This window comes from Silene latifolia, chromosome 8, assembly GCF_048544455.1.
Source record: "Silene latifolia isolate original U9 population chromosome 8, ASM4854445v1, whole genome shotgun sequence".
NCBI classification, from domain to species: domain Eukaryota; kingdom Viridiplantae; phylum Streptophyta; class Magnoliopsida; order Caryophyllales; family Caryophyllaceae; genus Silene; species Silene latifolia.
In genome coordinates, this window is record NC_133533.1 from 88,481,847 (window position 1) to 88,503,609 (window position 21,763).

Consider the following 21,763-nt stretch of genomic DNA (forward strand, 5'->3'; position numbering starts at 1 on the left):
CTTCGATGTGCTTTGGAGCGGGATCCATTGAATTGGGCCCCCACACGGTTGTGAATTCGGCCGCCCAGAGACAGAGTGACTATCACCCCGAAAAGCTATTGTCTAGAGGTTAACTGGTTGCCTAATAAGTGATTGGCGAAAGCAAAGGACACTAGCCCGGAAGGGACAAACCCCATCTTAAAAATTTTGAAATGTGAAAGTCAAATGAGGTCAATTTTTGAATACTAGTCATATCCACCCTTTGTTTATAACGATTTGAGCATTTCATTCCCAAAAAGCCTTTTTGTCAAGCCACTTTGTCGAGCTTGGGACGATCCATGACCTTTACTTTTGTAGAGAATTCGAGACTTGTCATGTCATAAGCTACTAGCATCATAGGGATCATCATTCCACCACCATCCGATCGCCCTTGACGAAAGCATTTGGAAATTGAGGACGAAAGTAGCCTAGTTTAACACCATTTGGAGGTGATTTAGTGCCATCCTCTTAGCCTTAGTAATTTGTTGAACTAGTATTTGTGAAGGATTACATGCTCTTAAATTTGTTCCTCTTTAGTGCCTCCGCCACTTGATGAGGAAGTGGTTATTCCTTTTGTAGATGCATCCATTATTTGATTTTGTGTGCTTAATGTTTGGATGTGTCGCCATTTTGGCAAGACCCACCTTGCCTTGCAAGAAGGCATCCTACCTCATGGTTGTCTTGTTGTGAGTTGAAGGGGCGGAGTGAGACCCGCTAATTGTCTCATATCGGCTATGTTATTAGGTTAGTTTAAATAATGGTCCTAGTCTTTGTCACCTCTTTACTCGGGACGACCAAAGGTTCGGTTTGGGGATATTTGATGTGACCATAATTAGCGCATATTTAGCCCCCGAATTAGCCTTGTTCCCATGCTTTTTAGTGCATATTTGGGTCATTTATTGTCTTTAGTTCTTTGTTTTGCATTTTCTTTGAGATTTTGATCCCTTGGTAGGAAAGGAGTAAGAATCTTGCATTTTCATGGCAAAACGAGACTAAATTGATCGAATCCAATGACCAAGCATCAAGGAGAGACAAGATTAGAAGGCCTTTGTACATATTATAGTAGATGAGCAATGTTGAGAAAGGATCCTTGAGTCCCCGAGGAAATCCCCCAAGGATTTTATGAAGAAAAGGGAAGAAAAGAAGAAGAAATATTGCTGAGGTACAATCTGAGCGGATTGTCTACAATTCGGCCGTCCTCCACAAGCACAATCCGTGCGTCTTCTGCCAAAGACGCCCGGGTTAGCAGCCACCAGAATCCGCCTGGATTCCCCTGAAGACGCCCGTCTTCCCGTGCCTGAATCCGCCCGTCCCGACTCCAATACGCACGGATTCTAGTACAGCGAATTTCGTCTTCTCCAAGCTACAAAGAAAGAAGCCCTTCCTTCGAAAAATACCGGCTCCTCCTTGCTCAATCTAAAAAGTGTAATTACTAGTTTAGCCCTTAGTTAACCCTAATGCACCCCCCTAATTTCCACTATAAATACCCTATTAGTCTAATTAGAAGACCATGTTCTTCTTATCAATTCTTAGAGTAGTTAATATCAATCAAATATCTCTTTAGTTTTGTAATCAACAATTAATCAAGTTTTAATACAAGTTTTATTTCCTTAATCTCTCTTTTGTTTATCCTTTATTTTGGGTAATTGAAGATTATTTGGGTTATTATTGGGAGATTGACAACCTCTCAATCAAGCATCAAGTACTTCTTTTATCTTTGATTTATTATTGGATCATTAGTAGGTATAATTCTCTTAATCCCTTTTTAATTATTGCTAATTACTTTCATTTGTTCATCATGTTTCATTTTGTTGGTATGATTGACAACCTTGCTAGCATGATCAACATGATAATGAGTGAGTAGTCACCTAGCTAGGGTTAATGGGTAATTAGGGGAAACCTACATGGGGAATGATTCATGCTTAAATTAATATGCTTTCATGGTTTATTTGCTTGCTTGTTTTGATCTTAACTCATGCACATGTTATGTTTGATGAAATGCGAGCCTATGAATCCTTGGATTTTTTACCCATCAACTATCTTTTCAATGAGACTTGTAAGACATAAACCAACTCGAGTCTCATTAGACCATGCATGTTGTTGAGTAGGGAAGATTAAGTCGACTTGTAGGTGTTGTACAATCTAATCGATTCGGCTCCGGGACCCAAACTTGCCTAGGATTGTAAGATATAACCCAACTCAATCCATCACAACAATAATTGCTTGCTTATAATTTGAGAACATGTTTGTATGATCAAATCCCATGATTCCCCTATGACCCCATGACACCCTAGTGCTTTTTATCAATTGTTTACAACCCTTTTAATTCATCTTGCTTGTTTACTTTCATTGCTATTTAGTTTAGTGACCTTATACATCTACCCAAATTGTGACACCCCTAAGACACCACTAGTTTCAATAGAAATCTCATCACAATTCCCGTCCCTTGGGATCCGACCTTTACTTGCCTCTTTACTAATTGTAGAGTTGTTTGTGAAGTTATAAATTGTGTTTTGATTCGGACGTGACCCAACGACAACATCTATTCAATTGTGAACACGAAACGGACCGATCAGGGATTTATAATCGTGTTTTGGTAAAATCGCAAATCATTTCCGCCTCTTCCCAAAAACCTTGATGTCGTCTCTCCTTCTTTCCTTCACCATTGTCCCTTCCTTTGGAGCCTTTGAGGATGCTTGTGCCTTGGGGATTTGTTGCTTGAGTCGGGTAGCGGTCTTGACGCCGGAATGCTATTCGTAGGTATATCATCATCATTGTCGTTGTGTTTTCAGTTAGGGTTGTGGTAATAGTAATAGGTAATTGTACTGTTTGTATTGGTGTATTGCTTGGTTGGTTGATATCATGTGATCAGATGTGGAATCGCTGCGGTTGGTTAGAGGTAGGTTCGCCTACTCAGTATTGTTGGTTGTCTAGAGTGTCTTTTGATGTGGTTTGGTTGTTGTAGTATCAGTGTAGTTGTCGGATTTTGATAATTGGGTGGTGATGTACTGTTTTGTTTATCGTTGTTGTGATACAGTTGATTGTGATTGGTTGTCTCGGGGTGCGTCCTCGGCTGAGTGGAGTCAGTTGCGGGAGTGGCTTCACGCCCTTGTTTTGCCTTCTGTGGAACCCGTCACAGAAGGGATGTGCACATTAATGGACATGGGTTTATCGTTCGGTATGATGAGCGGGGATTTGGTGGGTACGGCTGCGGTCCCCCACTGGCAGGGCTGGTCTAGTAGACGGTCAGATGATGGTGATTGATTGGAGGAGATGTGGCTTGTGTGTGTTGTTGTATCTGTATTGAGATGTCAGTGGTTGGTGTGTTTATGCAGTCACTGACCTTGTGTGGTTTGTCTTCTTGTTTGTTTCTGTTGTGTCTGCCGTGATCCCTTATGGTGAGCAGTTAGTCTTAGCAGGTGTTGTCTTGGATGATAGTTGGGTGCTTAGCAGGACGAGTTTTTCACGAGTCACGACAGAAGTATAGTTCACATAGTCGACACTAGTTAGAGTTGTATTTTTATATAGCTTTATTTTTGTTTGATCACTTGTAATAAACTATAATTGTTATTTATCGACTTTTGATGATTACTATCCTCGGGCAACCGAGATAGTAACGCCCTTATATGCTAGGGAAGGCCTTGGCAAGGCTCCTTGGTATATGGGGGTGTTACAGCCGCAATATTCACAAATCATTTGAGGAGGATAATGCCTAGGAGGATACCTAGGTTCTTGGACATAATAGACCTTATAATGGCTAGGTCTAACCTCATTGACATGCTTTAAGTCCCCATGTTTCTTCTCCATTTTAAACTCTTCAAATTTCTTTGTTAATTCATCCAATTTTGCCTTGTACTCCACCTCTATCTTAGATGGTCCTTCACTTTTGTAGTCCATATCTCTAGCATAACTACTCTCTATCTCAGAAATGTTTTGAATCATTTCCGTGATTTGAACGTTGTTCATATTGTCAAAATTTTCACCGGATGCCGCCACGGTCATGTCCCGAAACCTTTGTTCAAGAGTTTGGAAAAAGGTTTGGATGGCCATCCATTTTGGGATACCATGGTATGGACAAGATGAGAGGATATCTCTAAAACGTTCCCAAGCTTCACGTAGAGTTTTCATCGGTCTTTGTCTGAAGGTTTGAATCTCATGGCGAATTATTGCGGTCTTAGATGGTGGGTAGAACTTCTTGATGAAAGCTTTGGATAAAGCCTCTCAAGTGGCAAATGTACCCGTCTCATGAGAGTTCAACCACTTCTTAGCGTTGTCTTTCAAGGTAATTGGGAAGACCACTAAGAATATTTGCTCTTCGGTGACCCCATTGTGCTTGATAGACCCCGCTTTCTTTTTGAATGCGGTGCGATGTTGGTGTGCATCCTCACTTTTCATCCCATGGTAGACATCTTGTTGCATGTACTTTATCATATGGTGTCGAAGCTCGAAGGTGTTGGGAGCAAGAGCTCCATAATCAATTGTCAAACAAGCACGGTTGGGATCCGGTCTATTGTAAATCTCATAGGTTGGTCCGCCATGTCGTCGTTCACTAGGTTGTTTCGTAGAGATTCTGGGTGGTTGGTGTGAATGGAGTGTTGTGAATGTGTTGGTGACTTTTGTGGTGAGTTAATTGGGGAGTTATGTGGTGGAGAGTTATGTGGAATGTGAAGAGGTGATAGGGTAAAGGAAGAGGGTAGTTGGTTTGGATTCTCAATTGTGGAAATTTGGGTGGTTGAAGGGTTAGCAATGGGTGAAGATCCTCGAATTGCCGAAAGAGCTAATATTCTTCTTGCCCGGAATGTTTTCTCGATCTCACGATCAAGTGGGAGAAGAGGTCCGATGAAGCACATATTCATGCACTTAACAAAATATCAAATGGTCCTTATGCAAGGATTGCACTAGGACAAGGGGAGAAAACTGTAATACTACGGATTTTATAGGCTGGTACTCGACCGAGTAGGCCATACTCGGTATGTCATGGAGTCTGTTTGGCTTCTGCCGAGGAACACTCGACCGAGTATGATGAATACTCGACCGAGTAGAGGATACTCAGCCGAGTATAGTCTATACTCGACCGAGTATCCGATCTGGCGAGTAATATTTCAACGGTTTGATTCGGGAGTAATTAGAGCGTTATATATCTTCGTTAATCAGTTTCTAAACACAAATTACAAAACCTAAACATCGTACGACGCTCTAATCACTCCGAATCTCTCCTCTGTGTGTGTGGACAATCATAGAAATCGCATTCAACCCTTAATCCTTCGTCGGTAAGTCTTTATTCCCATGTTTGATGGTGGTTATTTCTAGGGTTTGTCTTTAATCATGAATTGGGGGAATTGGGGTTTTGCAATTAGTGATTGTGTATGTGATTACTGTTTAGGCAAGAACTTCGTAGAGGAGCCGTTCTAGTTGCTTGATTCCCTTCTCTGCTGTTGTGCTAAGGTAGGGTTTCCTACTCCGTTTCTGGCTAATTGATTTAAGATGCTTTGTTGTATTGTGTATATTGGTTGTTTGTTGATCATCGTCGGAACGTTGGTGCGGTGGTGGTGTGGTGATTGTGATGTTCTTGTGATGTTTGTGGTGGAGTCACTTACGGGAGTGGCTTCACACCCTAGTTCGCCCTCCGTGGAACCCGCCACGGGAGGGAATGTGCACATTAAGGGACAGGGTTATCGCTCGTTGATGAGCGGGATTTTGGTGGGGATTGGCTGCGGTCCCCCACTGGCGGCGTAGGCTACCTGTTACAATGGGTAGTCTGGCAGGGCTACACACCTCGGTCTGTAGTCGGTTACTGTGTGAGATCGGGAGACTGGTGATGGCGGATGATCAGTTGGTTACTTTTAATATTTGTCTTATTTTGATTAACTGACCCCGTTGTTGTTTTGTAAAATCTGTGGTGATCCATTCGGGGATGGTGAGCATATTGTGACAGGTGATGCATTTGGTGAGCTTGGGGGCGTTCATGGGAGAGTTGTCACACTGGATTAGTATCACCATCGCGAGTCTTAGCTTCTCTTTTGTAGTCTTTAACATTTGGAGATTTATTTATCGGATTTTTGAAACATTGTATCCTTTTATACTTACAGTACTTTAATAAATGTGTTTGGGACAGTTGCTTTTGATATATACTAACCTCAGGCAACCGAGATGGTAACAGCCTTTCATGCTGGGGTAGTCCTGGTAAGGTACCTTGGTATGAGGGGGTGTTAGAAAGTGGTATCAGATCCGACGATTCCGGCACTTAAAACAAATGAACCCAATGAACTTAGGGAGTCTAAATAAAATGAACCCGGAGAGAGTTGTTTGGAGCTACCACAAAGACTAGGGAGACGTCTTGAAGTCGCACTATGGCCCTCACAAACTCCAGCCAGTCACCGGGGGGAATCTGTTATGTGTTTATTTGATACATGTGTGTGGTGTGTAGAGATTGAATGCTTGGAACATGTGGTAGAAGGCGGGATGTGTAAAAATATGTGAAGGATATGGTGAAGTATATAGAAAGGCATGATGGAATTAATGTGTGTAATCAGTTGAAACGGTGTTGGCATGAAAAGTATTGGCATGTTACATGTTTACTATGTGGCTTTCAGATTTATGACGTAATATGCTTAAATTTTGGTAGAAAGGCATGTATAGAATGTGTTTATGTATAACAGAAGCTCATTTTTGGCATGACTCGGCGGAGCATGGCAGGTACTCGACCGAGTAGGGGGTACTCGGCCGAGTAACCAGGCCCTCGACCGAGTGTTTTTTGGCAGTCTGTTACAGTAGCTTCTGGAAGTGTTTAATCGACCGAGTATATAGGTATACTCGATCGAGTATGGTTTATACTCGACCGAGTATGATTCAGTTGATTTTTACAGTAGCTACTGGAGTGGATTACTCGACCGAGTATCAGTGATACTCGACCGAGTAGTCTTTACTCGACCAAGTATTACTCTATACTCGGCCGAGTGCTTCTTTGGCAGAGGGTCGTCTGCATTTTGAGCCGTAGGCTTTTGTGCTTACGTTTCCTTGTTTCTTATCAGCTCAAAATGCCGCCAAAGAGAACCGCTGTGCAAATTCAAGAATCCGGGATGACGATCGATGAGATAGCTCGTATGATTGAAGAGAAGGAGGCTCTTCTTGAGGCTCTTAAGAACGTGGGAAAAGGGGGGGGGGGGAGAAACCTGTAGATGCTACCCAACTTAGCATCATCATCGCCCGCTTTAACCCACCTACCTATGAGGGCGTCAGGGAGCCCAAGTTGCTCGAGAATTGGCATCGTGAGATAGAAAGTTTCATGGAAGTAGTCAAGTGTCCGCAAGATGTGATAGTTGAGCAGGTAGTGTACTACCTGAGGGGCAAGGCCGCTGTTTGGTGGCAGAACATCAAGGAGGACGCCAGAGCTTACTACCAGGCTGAACGTCTAGGAGATATACCATGGTCGGGTCTGAAGAGTGCTATGAGGGAGCAGTTTATGCCGGAGCATATCCGTCACAAGTTGAGCTCTGAGTTTGATTCCTTCACCATGACTAATGATATGACAGTCACAGAGTACTATCACCGGTTCCTTGAGTTGTCTCGTTATGCTGAGGACATGCAGCTAGGGCAGAGGGGGTTGGCTCTTCGCTTTGAGAGGGGTTTGTCAGCAAAGATCATGAACCATTTGCCAGCTTGAGTCATCACTGATCTTAAGGATGTGCATCTGAGGGCTGGTCAACCTGAGAGGATGGTAAACCTCTCAAAGGAAGCTACAGAGAGAACTGTTGCTGCGAAAAGAAAAGCTGATAGTGGGAATTGTTGGAGCTTGTGTCCTCCACAAATTAGTGTGATAACATTTATAAATCTCTTAAAGGTTCACAAGGGTATACTTCGTATTTTATCAGTTGATTAACGATTACCTAATAACGGTTGGCTTGCTAGAAAGTTTGACGTTATTATCATACTGATGGCGGTGATCAACTGGTCCCTAAAAGTCACACCTAAAGGATGTGTTTGGGATATGTGATTATGGATATGTAATCACATTGATGCCTTATATGAACAAACAGTTAGTCAATGTGTTGATGAGACGATTATTTAATGCCGATTAAATAATATTAGCTGAGACGAATTAACTGTCAATTCGTAAATTGAATATACTATGTTATATTTAATAAATGTATATAATGTTAGCTTAAACGAATTAAGATGTTAATTCGTAATTAAATGTAACCAGTTATATTTAATTAACAAATTATAAATATGCGATATTTATAGTTAATGTATATTATATTGTCATAATATATGTTGACGGACTGGTACTGATAAATCGACTGCAAGCTGCTATAAGTGGACTTATTAATACATGTCGATATATATATATGATAATTGAAAAATAATACAAATTATATACAATATAACAACAACCAAAATAAGAAGATTATATCCTCATTTTGGTGGTTGGGGGTCTCGGTCAAACCGAGTAAAGGAAGGAAGAATTATCTCCCTTTTATTCTCTTATTTTTCGGGTAATATAAGTGAGAAAGGGGATTCATTTCTAACCTAATTCGAACCTAGCCTCCTCTCATCAAAAGAAAAACACAAAAACCTAAAATTAATCAGTTAATTTGGGGGATCGATTCTAGCAAAGAACAAAGGCATATCTCATATCATCTTGGGTGCAACCGATAGGAGAATATCATTGCGATATTGTTCATAGGCCATATTAGCTAGGACCGAAGGTTATTTCTTAATTCTCTACTGTTTTGTTTATACAATTTATTTTATGACTTGTTTTCATCATAATAATTTCGTTATAATCCTTATAATTAAAGGGAAGTATACAGATATTCCCACAAGTGGTATCAGAGCCAAGGCCACGATTTTATTTTTTGATGATTTTCATAAAATGAATTTAAACAAAAGGTTGTTGAATCGAAAAAAAAAAAAAAGGCTGAAATTTTTTTGCCGAATTGAAAATTTTTTTGCAGCCGGTTTTTGTTCTTGTTTTTGATGTTATATTTCCATTTTGATTTTTTCATATTGTTGTTTTAATCAGTTAAAATGATTATATGAAGAATTGGTAGATGTTTGATTTAATGAAGATTAAGTTAAAATGTAAATGGAAATCGTCATGTTGATGATATTAAAATTTGTTTTTGCTATATAGTTTTTTTTTTGCATATACGATTAATCATGTTTCATTAATTTATATGCTAATCTTGTTCTAATAGCAACTATAAACAATTTCTTCATCTTATTTTTTTTAGGGATGTTTTCGTTTTTTTTATAATTTCAGCCGTGTAAATAATAAAAAAAAAAAAAAAAAAAAAGGCTGTTTTTCTTTCGGTTTTTGCATAATTGCCGAGGAAGAAATTTTTTTTGGGTTTCTGTTTTTAATTTCAGCCGAGCTGAAAAATGAAAAAAAAAAATATTTCTGTTTTTTTCTTACTGTTTTGCCGAGACCCAAAAAGAAAAAAAAAAAAAAAGGTTTTTGTTTGGTTTGTTTTGGCCAATTTTGATTATACATTAAATTAATAATGTATGATTAATTTTGTGAAGAAGTTCACAATTTTAGATACCTAATTATTTTAAAGAAGTTTAAAATAAAGTTGGATTAAATTCATATTACAAGTTTAATATGAATTAAGATTGAAATTAATGTGAGTAATTGAGGAATTATCACTTAATTTGATCATTTAAATAGGTGGTTTGGATAAATTAATCAACATAATTAAGGAATTATGTCATGAATGTTTAATTTATTTAGTTGATGCATTTTTTTAGTTGAATGAATCGTTGAATGGTTTTAATTTACGTATTTTTGCAAACGGTTGTAATTTGTAATACCTAGTGTGGCCTTAGTTAAATTAAGTTTTCGTAATGAAGGAAACATAATTTTTAATGTAATTTTGAGATCTCGAATCTCCTTTATTTTTCTTTAGTTTTTGGGTTTTGAAATTAGAATGTAAATAGGTTTATTATGTAAATTTATTTATTGTATTTTTCAAAGAAGACTAAAGATGGAGATTGGAGCTCACTCCCGCTACATGGACCAAGATGGAACATCAAGACAAGCTTCTCGGGTCCAAGGATGGATTCCAAAATTGTATTTAATGTTCATTTTGGTAGATAGGCCACACTAGGACTTTATTTTGTTTTACGTTTTACCGTTCTCATTACTTTTCATTCACATGATATTCCGCCTAAACCAAACCACCTACTAAAATGCATGAAAATTGACTCATAGAGATTGTATGTTAGTTTTCATAGACATACAGATGTCACTCAGTTTAAGCCATCACCTTAGTTTATTCATTCACGCATGCTGGATATTAGTTCACTTAAAATGAATTAAAATAAAGTTGATGGGATCTTCCTCTAAAATGGAAATTGAGATTAGTCTTTATAAGGGCAAACAACTATGAATCCCTTCTTCGTCGGTAGGCATAATATGACCCCTTCTACGTTGGGTAAGTAGTTTGTGTTGACTTAGTTTATCTCAACATTATAGTCCGAAGATTTTCTCGTGATTATGATGGACTAAAGATAGAATTTACAGAAATTTATCGACCAAGAATTCTAGCAGTAGAATTAGCCAAAAGGTTGGCTTATCAATTTACCGATAATTGAGTCTTGGGATCATTTATATAATTCTTGAGGGAGGTCAACTGTATAAATGCACGAGTCTTCGCTTATAACTGTAACGCCCCGTAAATTTCGGACCGTTAATATATTTCGAAAATAATTAATTAATCAAGTAAAATTTGACAATAATGTATTTAAAGTAAAAATAATTCAAAGAAATATAATTTTATTATATTTTGAAGAAAAGTATTTATTTTGATAGTTTTGAAATGTTTAAAAATAGTTTAAACCGTGTAAAATCTTTTATTTCGAAATAAGGGCGTATCGGGGGGAAAATGACAATTCGTTTGAACGTTGGGTAAACGAATTTGGAAGTGGGTCGTATGAATACTCAATTTTATTGTAATCTTGTGTTTAAAGACTTTGGTCTTGACGGAATTTGCATTTGACTTACGGATTTAATTATTATTGAAACGAGTCAAAACCGACTCGTAAAAATCCCGACTAAAAATCCCGCACCTCCTTTTCTCCTTTCCTCTTCCCTTCCCTGCGTGACCAGCCCCTTCCCCCTTCATTTTTTCTGATTTTCTCCATCATCTTCAACAATAACTCAAAAACACCATTTTTCATCATTTCTAGCTCAAAATCGTCACAATTTCTTCGTTACTAGTCCGTTTTTCGCATAATTTACCTTTCCGGAATCCCCTCGCCACGATCTACAACTTAGTATGTTCTAATTTCAATTTTCATTAAGTTATTCTAAGACCAATTTTCGGAAATTCGGTTTTATATGCTTATTATTGTGTTTTAATTGTTTATTTAGGTGAAGGATTGGAAGACGAGTTCGGGGACTCGTATATTGTAGAGGATAGCGGCTAGTGTCGTTAGGGTTTGGGTTTTCAAGGTGTTAATTGCTCTTTTTCTAGCTTAAGGTAACATATTTCGAGTTACTCGACGAAAGATCGTCACAATCTTTGTTGTTTTGGATGTTTTGTGATTTTTGGTTTAAGTAAACTTTTCACATGTTAAAATATGGTTGCAAGCATGCTTAATTTGTGCCTTTTGGTTAATTTAAGTTAGAATATTAGTAATGGAACGATTAATTAATGATTAGATGATGTTAAAACGAGTTAAAGTGAAGAAAAACGGAAAAAAAATGAGGAATAGGGTGACGGGCAAGGGGCGGAAAGTGGCGGCCCACGGCTAGCCCATGGTTGGCCCGGGTCGGTCCGTTGCTTGTTTCGCGGGTTTCCATGCTTTGTCCGTCAATTTAGGTTCATCAAGGATATAACTAGAATGAGTACACATGGTTAAACTTGTGAAGGGAATCCTAATAGTAGCTAAAAGTTATGCTAATGGTAGAAAAATTATGTTATATTGACAATTATCACATGTTAGGATAGTTTACGAAATGAAATTGTAATTAATAGGCTCAAAATGAATTTTATAGTGATAATTGTAATGTTTTGTTGATTGTCTTGAAAACTCGAGCCTTAGTCCCTTTGACTGATGCGATGTCAGTTAATTGAGTGATTGGTCAGCCGCAATTTGACCCGTACCTGTCGCAGGGCTGGGGTTGCGGGTAAAAATTCGGTTGAATGAATTAGATAATCGGCCTTTTTCTTGTTTTAGGCCATTTATTATATCTCTATTTCACATGTGTAGTTGGTTGAATTTAAATAGCTTCTTATTTTGTAGTAATGGCCCTAGATTTCCCTAAAGCCTTTAATATTGTTAAAATTGCTAGAACTGGAAGTTAGTATTGAATTCTTATTGAGGAACTGTTGGGATTGTATGCTGTAAATAGACATTTATATAGCTTTCACATGATAGAATGTTAGAATTTATGTTGGTAAGTAGGACTTTTTGCCCTCTTAAGGTTAAGTGGGTGTCTTACTTGACTTATGTGGTGAGTCTTGGGTGGTGTGGGCTAAAATATTCAAGCTGGGACTAGCTGTGACTAGGTCCTAGGTGAGTATTTCGGCCTTCATCATAGATAGGTCTTTATAGTCTTTGACGAGTATATGTTCACTGCTTGATAGCCTTTGTGTTCCTGACTAGTGGATGTTTATCCAAGTTGGGGCATGACCTCAGGTACTTATTTTGATAGTATGGGGTCAGCTTAAGTACTAGCCGACCCTTCGGTGGTGTCCTTAGGGTACTCACTTCACTTTGTTTTAAAAAAAAGTTGTGAGTCTTGGGTGCGGTGGTGTGTATCCGCATGTCTAGGTCTGCGCAGATTTTAGGCTAGGGTTGTGTTGTCTCTTGGCCATGTTTTCTTAATAGTAACCGGCCGAGCCATGATACCGGTTCGATTACCTTCCCTACCTCGTGGTATAGACTTGAGTTACAAAGTGACTATTGACCGTACTAAGAACTTATGCTGTCTTTGATATATTGCCCTTTCTTGTTTGATGATTCTATGAATCATAGAAGGTGAGATGCAAGCCGGCTATGGTTGATAGAGTTTGGATTACAATTTGTTATATGATTCACATGATAGTTAGTTGGGTCAGTTTAGGGGTCATTTGTTAGAATACATGATAAGTAAATGGTTTATCAAATTGTTTACATGTTACATTACATGTTACATTAATTTTGACGATTCGTGGCTGGGAGGACTCGAAGTTACTCCCCACTGAATTGTGGCTTTCGTGTTTGTATAAAATGCGATTGACAGGTTGTTGATGCTTTGTTGGGGGTCACAGACGGCTAGTGAGCAAGGAACCTTGGACCTAGTTTTGGCTATTTTATTAGTAAACCTTTTACACTTTTGGTTTGTATATAATTTGAAGGGACATATGTCTCCCTTTCTATTTTTGGTTTGTATCCTTATATTTCCGCGTCTTTAGTTATATATGTAAGTTAGTTTATCACCACATTGCGGGGTTATGACACTCTTCTTGAGTTGGAATTGGTTGTGAATGGTTTAGTTAGAAAATTTTTTAAAATTGCGGGTTTTGGACTAGTTGAACCATTTACAAACATATCCTACCGATTTTACTCAGAATTTACGTATATAATTAAGGCTAGATTTAAGGGTGTCACAGTTGGTATCAGAGCCTATTGCTCCCGATGCACGTTTGTGCACCCCACTTAGAAATCACTTGACCTTAAAATAATAAACTTGAGAGAAGGGTAGGATGGGTAGAATTAAGATTTTATGTGGTAGTCTGTTTGTGATTGCTAATTGTTAGGTTTGTTGATTGTTAGTTATTAGTTTTGGTGCCACTAAAGGTTGGTTATGCCAAATGTAGAATGCTTCCACTTTCTTGATATTTCTTTTCGTATTCAGTGTATCTTACCTTAATCTTCCATTTTCGTTGGTCATTCGTCTTTCAAATTCCTCTTATCTCGCCTAGGTAACTACCTTTCAATTCTTTCTCCCGTTTCATCTTAGGTTCGTCTTCTTCTTATAATAAAGTCCATGTGGACACGTTCCTTTTATACCGCAGGATAGTTCCCTTGTCCAAGAGAACCCAGTTTTGAGAGAATGTAACTTTGGAGGGCGTGAACGAGTTGAGAAATTGATTGGTTAAGGTTTGAGTGGTATAGGAGAATATAACTTGGGATCCTTTGGTTAATCTTGTTAGTTGTGCTTAATGTGAGAGTTTAGTGAGTTGAGAAAATACCTTGGGATTTATGTCTATAGAGAGCTTGTTTGTTATAGATGATTCAGTATGGGTACTAACTTAGAACATAGGATGGAATGAACCTAAGCTACTCCATTTGAGAGTCTCGATATTTCTTGTGGAGAATTAAAGGTATGATAGTTAGCCCTAATCCTTGTGGGCCTTGAAAGGAATACAATAGGACATTGATGTTGATTAATGGATTGGTATTGTACTTCGGAATTAGTTAGTTTGTTAAACCTTTTACGTTGACCAAATCTAGTATAGAGTAGCCCTTGTTGACCTTATAAAACATATCTGAATTTGGGAATTTTGGTGGAATGTTGTTCGATATAGTTCGTGAGTTCAAGGATGTGATTCCAATTTATGGTATCGGAAACTAGAAGTATTAAGTGGTGAGATGATGGAGTAAACAAGCCAGGGTACTTGGAGATGACATAGTAAGTGAAGTTCAATGACGAGAATTGTAAAGGAGATACTTTGGGACATGGATGGTAACAAATGAATTTGTGTGGTGAATTGATTTTGGCTCTTAGAATCAATTGAGTTGAGGAATACTTACCATTGTGGAATCCTTGTTAGTCCTACGATGTAGTAGACATTTAGGGCTTTGTTGAGCACCTTAGTGAAGTAACCTTATCATATCGATCATAAGCTTTGATGAGTGTTTAGTAAGCGGTAACCCTTTCATTGTGCCGCTTCTATTCTCCTTTCCTTCTCTTTAACGATCGTTGAACCTTGTCTTTATGCTAAATTTTACGTATCTTCTTCTTTCCCGAGATATCTTCTTAACTCGAATACCTCTTATTTTTGTCAACCGTTGTCTTTACGGTCTGACTCCTTAGTTTCCTAACTTGTCAGATGCATGCACCCTTCAGAAATGTTTTACTGTTACTCTATTCCGTTATCACTCCTTACCTCCTTAGTATAGTTGGTACCCTGTTGACCATGTTTACAGAGTTTGTAAGATGTGATTTGAGGATATAGGTTTGACTAAGTAGCCGAGTTTGGGTTGGGCTTCCATAATCATTTTGGATATGAGGGTTTGATAGTGTATATGTTATCATGTGGGAAATGTTAAATGTGGGATTATTTGTTGGTTTTAGAGGGTGATATTGATTACTACTTGAAGTATGTTATGAGAGTGAGAGTAAGCTACATTGTTGGGAAGTCTTAGCACTTGTTTTGGTAACTAGAAAGGGTAATGGTATGGATGACACCAATTGTTAGGCTAAGGAACCTAATTTCAATTTATGGTTTTAGAAACTCTGAGGTGATAAAGTGTTGTTACAATTATGACCTTGTACCTTGAGAATTTGATGGTAAGTAAGTTTAGGATATCAAATTTGAAAGAATACTCCTTGGGGATGTTGATGACCAGAATGGTTTGGTGATGTGATTTGGCATTCTAGTTGACTCTTGAGAGTTCTTGAGTTTAGAGAGACTTAGTGTTGAGAAGAATTTGTTAATCCTATAGTTTTATAGACCTTGAGGTCGCATTGAGTGCTTGAGATGATGAGACAATGTTGGAGCTGGGTGTAGTTCTGCTTTTGAGAATCCTTAATAAGTAAAAGGATAGAGAAACTTGAGATCCTATTGATTTTTCAAAATTTGAGGTTGGTATGTTACTACCTTGTTTTGAAATGAGAACCTTGTGGAATTTTTGAGGAACCTTCTCTTGGAGTTTAGAGCATGGTATTGGGACTCTTGATTGAAGGTTTACTTTTTGAGGAACCCATAGTTGACACTAGTGGGATACAAATACAGCTTTGTTGGAAGTCTTGACCTTAGGCTTGTGAAAGTCGTTTCGGGATGTTTGAGAATTTGGAGCGTTGAGATCACACTTATAGTGAAATATCTTGTTCCAGGGAATATGTTAGGAAGAAGTAACATAAGCGATTGAGGAGACTCTTGGGAGTGATGTTGTTATTGGAGATATGAGTGTCTGGCGTTTCCTTGGTGTCTAATCTCCCTTCTTCCTTGATCATGAGCGTTACCGCTCATATCTCTCTTCCTTACATCATCATACTCCTCTCGTAAGTTTGATGTTGGTAACCTATGAAACTCTATCTTTGACATCCTTGTAATTATGACTTCAATTCTTACCCCATAAAATTCATCATAGCTTTTTTTGATTAGTTAAGCTTGAATCCTTTTAGCATACCTGCTCCTATGAGGTCTAAGTTACTTTTCACTTCGGGGAATTTCTAAATATTTCAAGCTACCAGTTTCGATTCATTCTTGAAAGTTTATGTCACTTCTGCAAACCTAACCTATTTTTAAGGATTTGAAAATGAAATTTTGATTTATTTCCGTAAGGTATTCCTTTTTCTTACTTTTGTTCCGAGTTTCTAAGCCTTGTATAATCATATTTAGTAAAGATAGTATTCTTACTATAGAATTTTAAACTAAAAGGTTGAAAAGGCTTTTATGATTTTCAATGGTTTTAACATTAGTGAATGTTAAATCTCGTTGTTGGAGACGTCCCAATAATGGATTTTCTCATTTACTGGTGTAGAAATATTTTTATATCTTGATATGAATATGGATGTTCTTGTCTGATCAACAAGAGTATCACCGTTTCATTGAAAAGATACCTATATTTTCTTATAACTATAATTTCTCCTTCTAAGTTTCGAGGGCGAAACTTTTTGAAAGGAGGGGTTATTGTAACGCCCCGTAAATTTCGGACCGTTAATATATTTCGAAAATAAATAATTAATCAAGTAAAATTTGACAATAATGTATTTAAAGTAAAAATAATTCAAAGAAATATAATTTTATTATATTTTGAAGAAAAGTATTTATTTTGATAGTTTTGAAATGTTTAAAAATAGTTTAAACCGTGTAAAATCTTTTATTTCGAAATAAGGGCGTATCGGGGGGAAAATGACAATTCGTTTGAACGTTGGGTAAACGAATTTGGAAGTGGGTCGTATGAATACTCAATTTTATTGTAATCTTGTGTTTAAAGACTTTGGTCTTGACGGAATTTGCATTTGACTTACGGATTTAATTATTATTGAAACGAGTCAAAACCGACTCGTAAAAATCCCGACTAAAAATCCCGCACCTCCTTTTCTCCTTTCCTCTTCCCTTCCCTGCGTGACCAGCCCCTTCCCCCTTCATTTTTTCTGATTTTCTCCATCATCTTCAACAATAACTCAAAAACACCATTTTTCATCATTTCTAGCTCAAAATCGTCACAATTTCTTCGTTACTAGTCCGTTTTTCGCATAATTTACCTTTCCGGAATCCCCTCGCCACGATCTACAACTTAGTATGTTCTAATTTCAATTTTCATTAAGTTATTTTAAGACCAATTTTCGGAAATTCGGTTTTATATGCTTATTATTGTGTTTTAATTGTTTATTTAGGTGAAGGATTGGAAGACGAGTTCTGGGACTCGTATATTGTAGAGGATAGCGGCTAGTGTCGTTAGGGTTTGGGTTTTCAAGGTGTTAATTGCTCTTTTTCTAGCTTAAGGTAACATATTTCGAGTTACTCGACGAAAGATCGTCACAATCTTTGTTGTTTTGGATGTTTTGTGATTTTTGGTTTAAGTAAACTTTTCACATGTTAAAATATGGTTGCAAGCATGCTTAATTTGTGCCTTTTGGTTAATTTAAGTTAGAATATTAGTAATGGAACGATTAATTAATGATTAGATGATGTTAAAACGAGTTAAAGTGAAGAAAAAACGGAAAAAAAAATGAGGAATAGGGTGACGGGCAGCGAGGCGGCGGGCAGGCGTGCAGCCCACGGCCAGCCCATGGTTGGCCCGGGTCGGTCCGTTGCTTGTTTCGCGGGTTTCCATGCTTTGTCCGTCAATTTAGGTTCATCAAGGATATAATTAGAATGAGTACACATGGTTAAACTTGTGAAGGGAATCCTAATAGTAGCTAAAAGTTATGCTAATGGTAGAAAAATTATGTTATATTGACAATTATCACATGTTAGGATAGTTTACGAAATGAAATTGTAATTAATAGGCTCAAAATGAATTTTATAGTGATAATTGTAATGTTTTGTTGATTGTCTGCAAAACCGAGCCTTAGTCCCTTTGATCGATGCGATGTCGATTAATTGAGTGATTGGTCGACCGCAATTTGACCCGTACCCTGTCGCAGGGCTGGGGTTGCGGGTAAAAATTCGGTTGAATGAATTAGATAATCGGCCTTTTTCTTGTTTTAGGCCATTTATTATATCTCTATTTCACATGTGTAGTTGGTTGAATTTAAATAGCTTCTTATTTTGTAGTAATGGCCCTAGATTTCCCTAAAGCCTTTAATATTGTTAAAATTGCTAGAACTGGAAGTTAGTATTGAATTCTTATTGAGGAACTGTTGGGATTGTATGCTGTAAATAGACATTTATATAGCTTTCACATGATAGAATGTTAGAATTTATGTTGGTAAGTAGGACTTTTTGCCCTCTTAAGGTTAAGTGGGTGTCTTACTTGACTTATGTGGTGAGTCTTGGGTGGTGTGGGCTAAAATATTCAAGCTGGGACTAGCTGTGACTAGGTCCTAGGTGAGTATTTCGGCCTTCATCATAGATAGGTCTTTATAGTCTTTGACGAGTATATGTTCACTGCTTGATAGCCTTTGTGTTCCTGACTAGTGGATGTTTATCCAAGTTGGGGCATGACCTCAGGTACTTATTTTGATAGTATGGGGTCAGCTTAAGTACTAGCCGACCCTTCGGTGGTGTCCTTAGGGTACTCACTTCACTTTGTTTTAAAAAAAGTTGTGAGTCTTGGGTGCGGTGGTGTGTATCCGCATGTCTAGGTCTCCAGATTTTTAGGCTAGGGTTGTGTTGTCTCTTGGCCATGTTTTCTTAATAGTAACCGCCGAGCCAAGATACCGGTTCGATTACCTTCCCTACCTCGTGGTATAGACTTGAGTTACAAAGTGACTATTGACCGTACTAAGAACTTATGCTGTCTTTGATATATTGCCCTTTCTTGTTTGATGATTCTATGAATCATAGAAGGTGAGATGCAAGCCGGCTATAGTTGATAGAGTTTGGATTACAATTTGTTATATGATTCACATGATAGTTAGTTGGGTCAGTTTAGGGGTCATTTGTTAGAATACATGATAAGTAAATGGTTTATCAAATTGTTTACATGTTACATTACATGTTACATTAATTTTGACGATTCGTGGCTGGGAGGACTCGAAGTTACTCCCCACTGAATTGTGGCTTTCGTGTTTGTATAAAATGCGATTGACAGGTTGTTGATGCTTTGTTGGGGGTCACAGACGGCTAGTGAGCAAGGAACCTTGGACCTAGTTTTGGCTATTTTATTAGTAAACCTTTTACACTTTTGGTTTGTATATAATTTAAAGGGACATATGTCTCCCTTTCTATTTTTGGTTTGTATCCTTATATTTCCGCGTCTTTAGTTATATATGTAAGTTAGTTTATCAGCTGTTGCAGGGTTATGACACTCTTCTTGAGTTGGAATTGGTTGTGAATGGTTTAGTTAGAAAATTTTTTAAAATTGCAGGTTTTGGACTAGTTGAACCATTTACAAACATATCCTACCAGTTTTTCTGTAGAATTTACGTATATAATTAAGGCTAGATTTAAGGGTGTCACAATAACAGTTTTGCATTAAGACTTAAAATCAAAACGATGCATATGCTTATTATTTTTATTCTTCTTTTCGCAGTGTAGAATACGTTTATTTTGATAATACTGTTACAACAAATGGCTGGAAATAACGAAATCCAAATGCCTAGTGCCACACTTGGACGCGAGTCCTGGCTTAAAGTTTTTATGGACCAAATGAATCAGTTCACACATCTGAAAAATGACGGGCCCAACATTGCGGACTGGGAGGCAGCACTACGGAATGCTGCCATTGCTGACGGTAAGCTCGGGTACTTAACTGAGCCAATACCTGTAAACCCAGGCCCCAATGCAGGAGTTAACGAGTCACTTGCTTATAGTGATTTCGTCATGGAAGCGGGTGCGATAAAGAACGTACTCATCTTTGCAATGGAAACCAATTTGCAGAGACGCTTCATTGCCCAAGGTGCAAACAAGATTTTCACCACGCTCACTAACAAGTTCTCAAAAGCACCGAGAATCATTACTTATGAGCATACCTGTCGCTTCTTTGATGCGAAACTCCAAAAGGGCCAACCGGTTAGCCCACACATTCTTCACATGATTGAGAATGTCGAGAAATTGGAGGCACTTGATTGTAAAATCAGTGAGAGCAATGTCATCTTATATTCATATGATTGAGATTAACCATGCAAGTTTCGGAACTTCGGTACTTGATACTGGTTGTGGTTCTCATCTGTGTAATTATTTGCAGGGCCTAAAGAACATCATACCTCTCGAAAAAGGTGATGTGGACCTGCGAGTCGGGAATGGAGCACGAGTTGCTGCAGTCTCGAAGGAAACATACGTAATCCAACTCCCTAGTGGTTTTGAGTTATTTTTATATAACTGTTACTATGTACCCAGTTTGTCTAACAACATTATTTCTGTTTCCGTACTTGCTAAAGACGGTTTTGCATTTTCAATAAAGGATAATAGCTGTATTTTCTCCTTCAATGAAATGATTTATGGCAAAGCAGTTTCCATGAATGGAATTTACATCTTAGATCAAACCACGGAAGTATTACACGTGAATAATAAGAAATTAAAGGTTGGTGACAAAGATCAAACCTATCTATGGCATTGTCGAATGGGACACATAAATGAAAAACGTTTAAAGAAACTCGTCGATAATAGAATTATTCCCGCATTCGATTTTTCTACATATGGCACGTGTGAATCATGTCTCATTGGCAAAATGACTCAAATTTCCTTCAAAGGTGTTGGAATGCGCGCTAGTGATCTATTAGGACTCATACATACTGATGTTTGTGGACCTATGTCAATTACCGCTAAAGATGGCTATATATATTTTATCACTTTCACGGACGATTTGATTAGATACGGATATGTCTACTTAATGAAGCATAAAAGTGAGTCCTTTGAGAAATTCAAGGAATACCAGAACAGGGTTGAGAACCAACTGGGTAGAAAGGTTAAAGCACTCCGTTCAGATCGGGGTGGTGAATATCTTTCAAATGAGTTTGATCAACACCTTAAAGACTGTGGAATCATTTTACAGTAAACTCCACCTGGAACACCTCAATTAAATGGTGTGTCCGAACGGAGAAATCGAACATTACTTGATATGGTTCGATCCATGATGAGTCACACGGTAGTACCTAATTCATTATGGGGTTTTGCTCTTTTGTCAGCTGCTCTTATACTTAACCGAAGTCCGACTAAAGCTGTCGACAAGACTCCATATGAAATGTGGAAGGGAACGGTCCCTAACTTGTCCTTTATTCGGGTTTGGGGCTGCGAGGCTTATGTCAAGTGGAGACATGAGGATAAGCTCGACCCGCGATCGGTCAAGACATACTTTATTGGTTATCCAAAAAGAATGTTTGGTCATTACTTCTATTCGCCTACCGAACATCGAGTTTTTGTTGCGGCTAGTGCGACGTTCTTAGAGAAAGAATTTCTCGAGAATAAGACAA

General features: G+C 38.0%; 1 long non-coding RNA gene across 1 annotated transcript; it reads left to right on the plus strand.

Moving 5' to 3' along the window:
• The first annotated feature begins 10,852 nt into the window (after positions 1-10,852).
• On the plus strand, positions 10,853-19,771 carry LOC141597059 (uncharacterized). Its single transcript, XR_012522677.1, has 5 exons — positions 10,853-11,298; positions 11,396-11,504; positions 13,253-17,484; positions 17,582-17,690; positions 19,444-19,771. It is a non-coding gene; the product is annotated as an uncharacterized LOC141597059 (long non-coding RNA).
• The last annotated feature ends 1,992 nt before the right edge of the window (positions 19,772-21,763 follow it).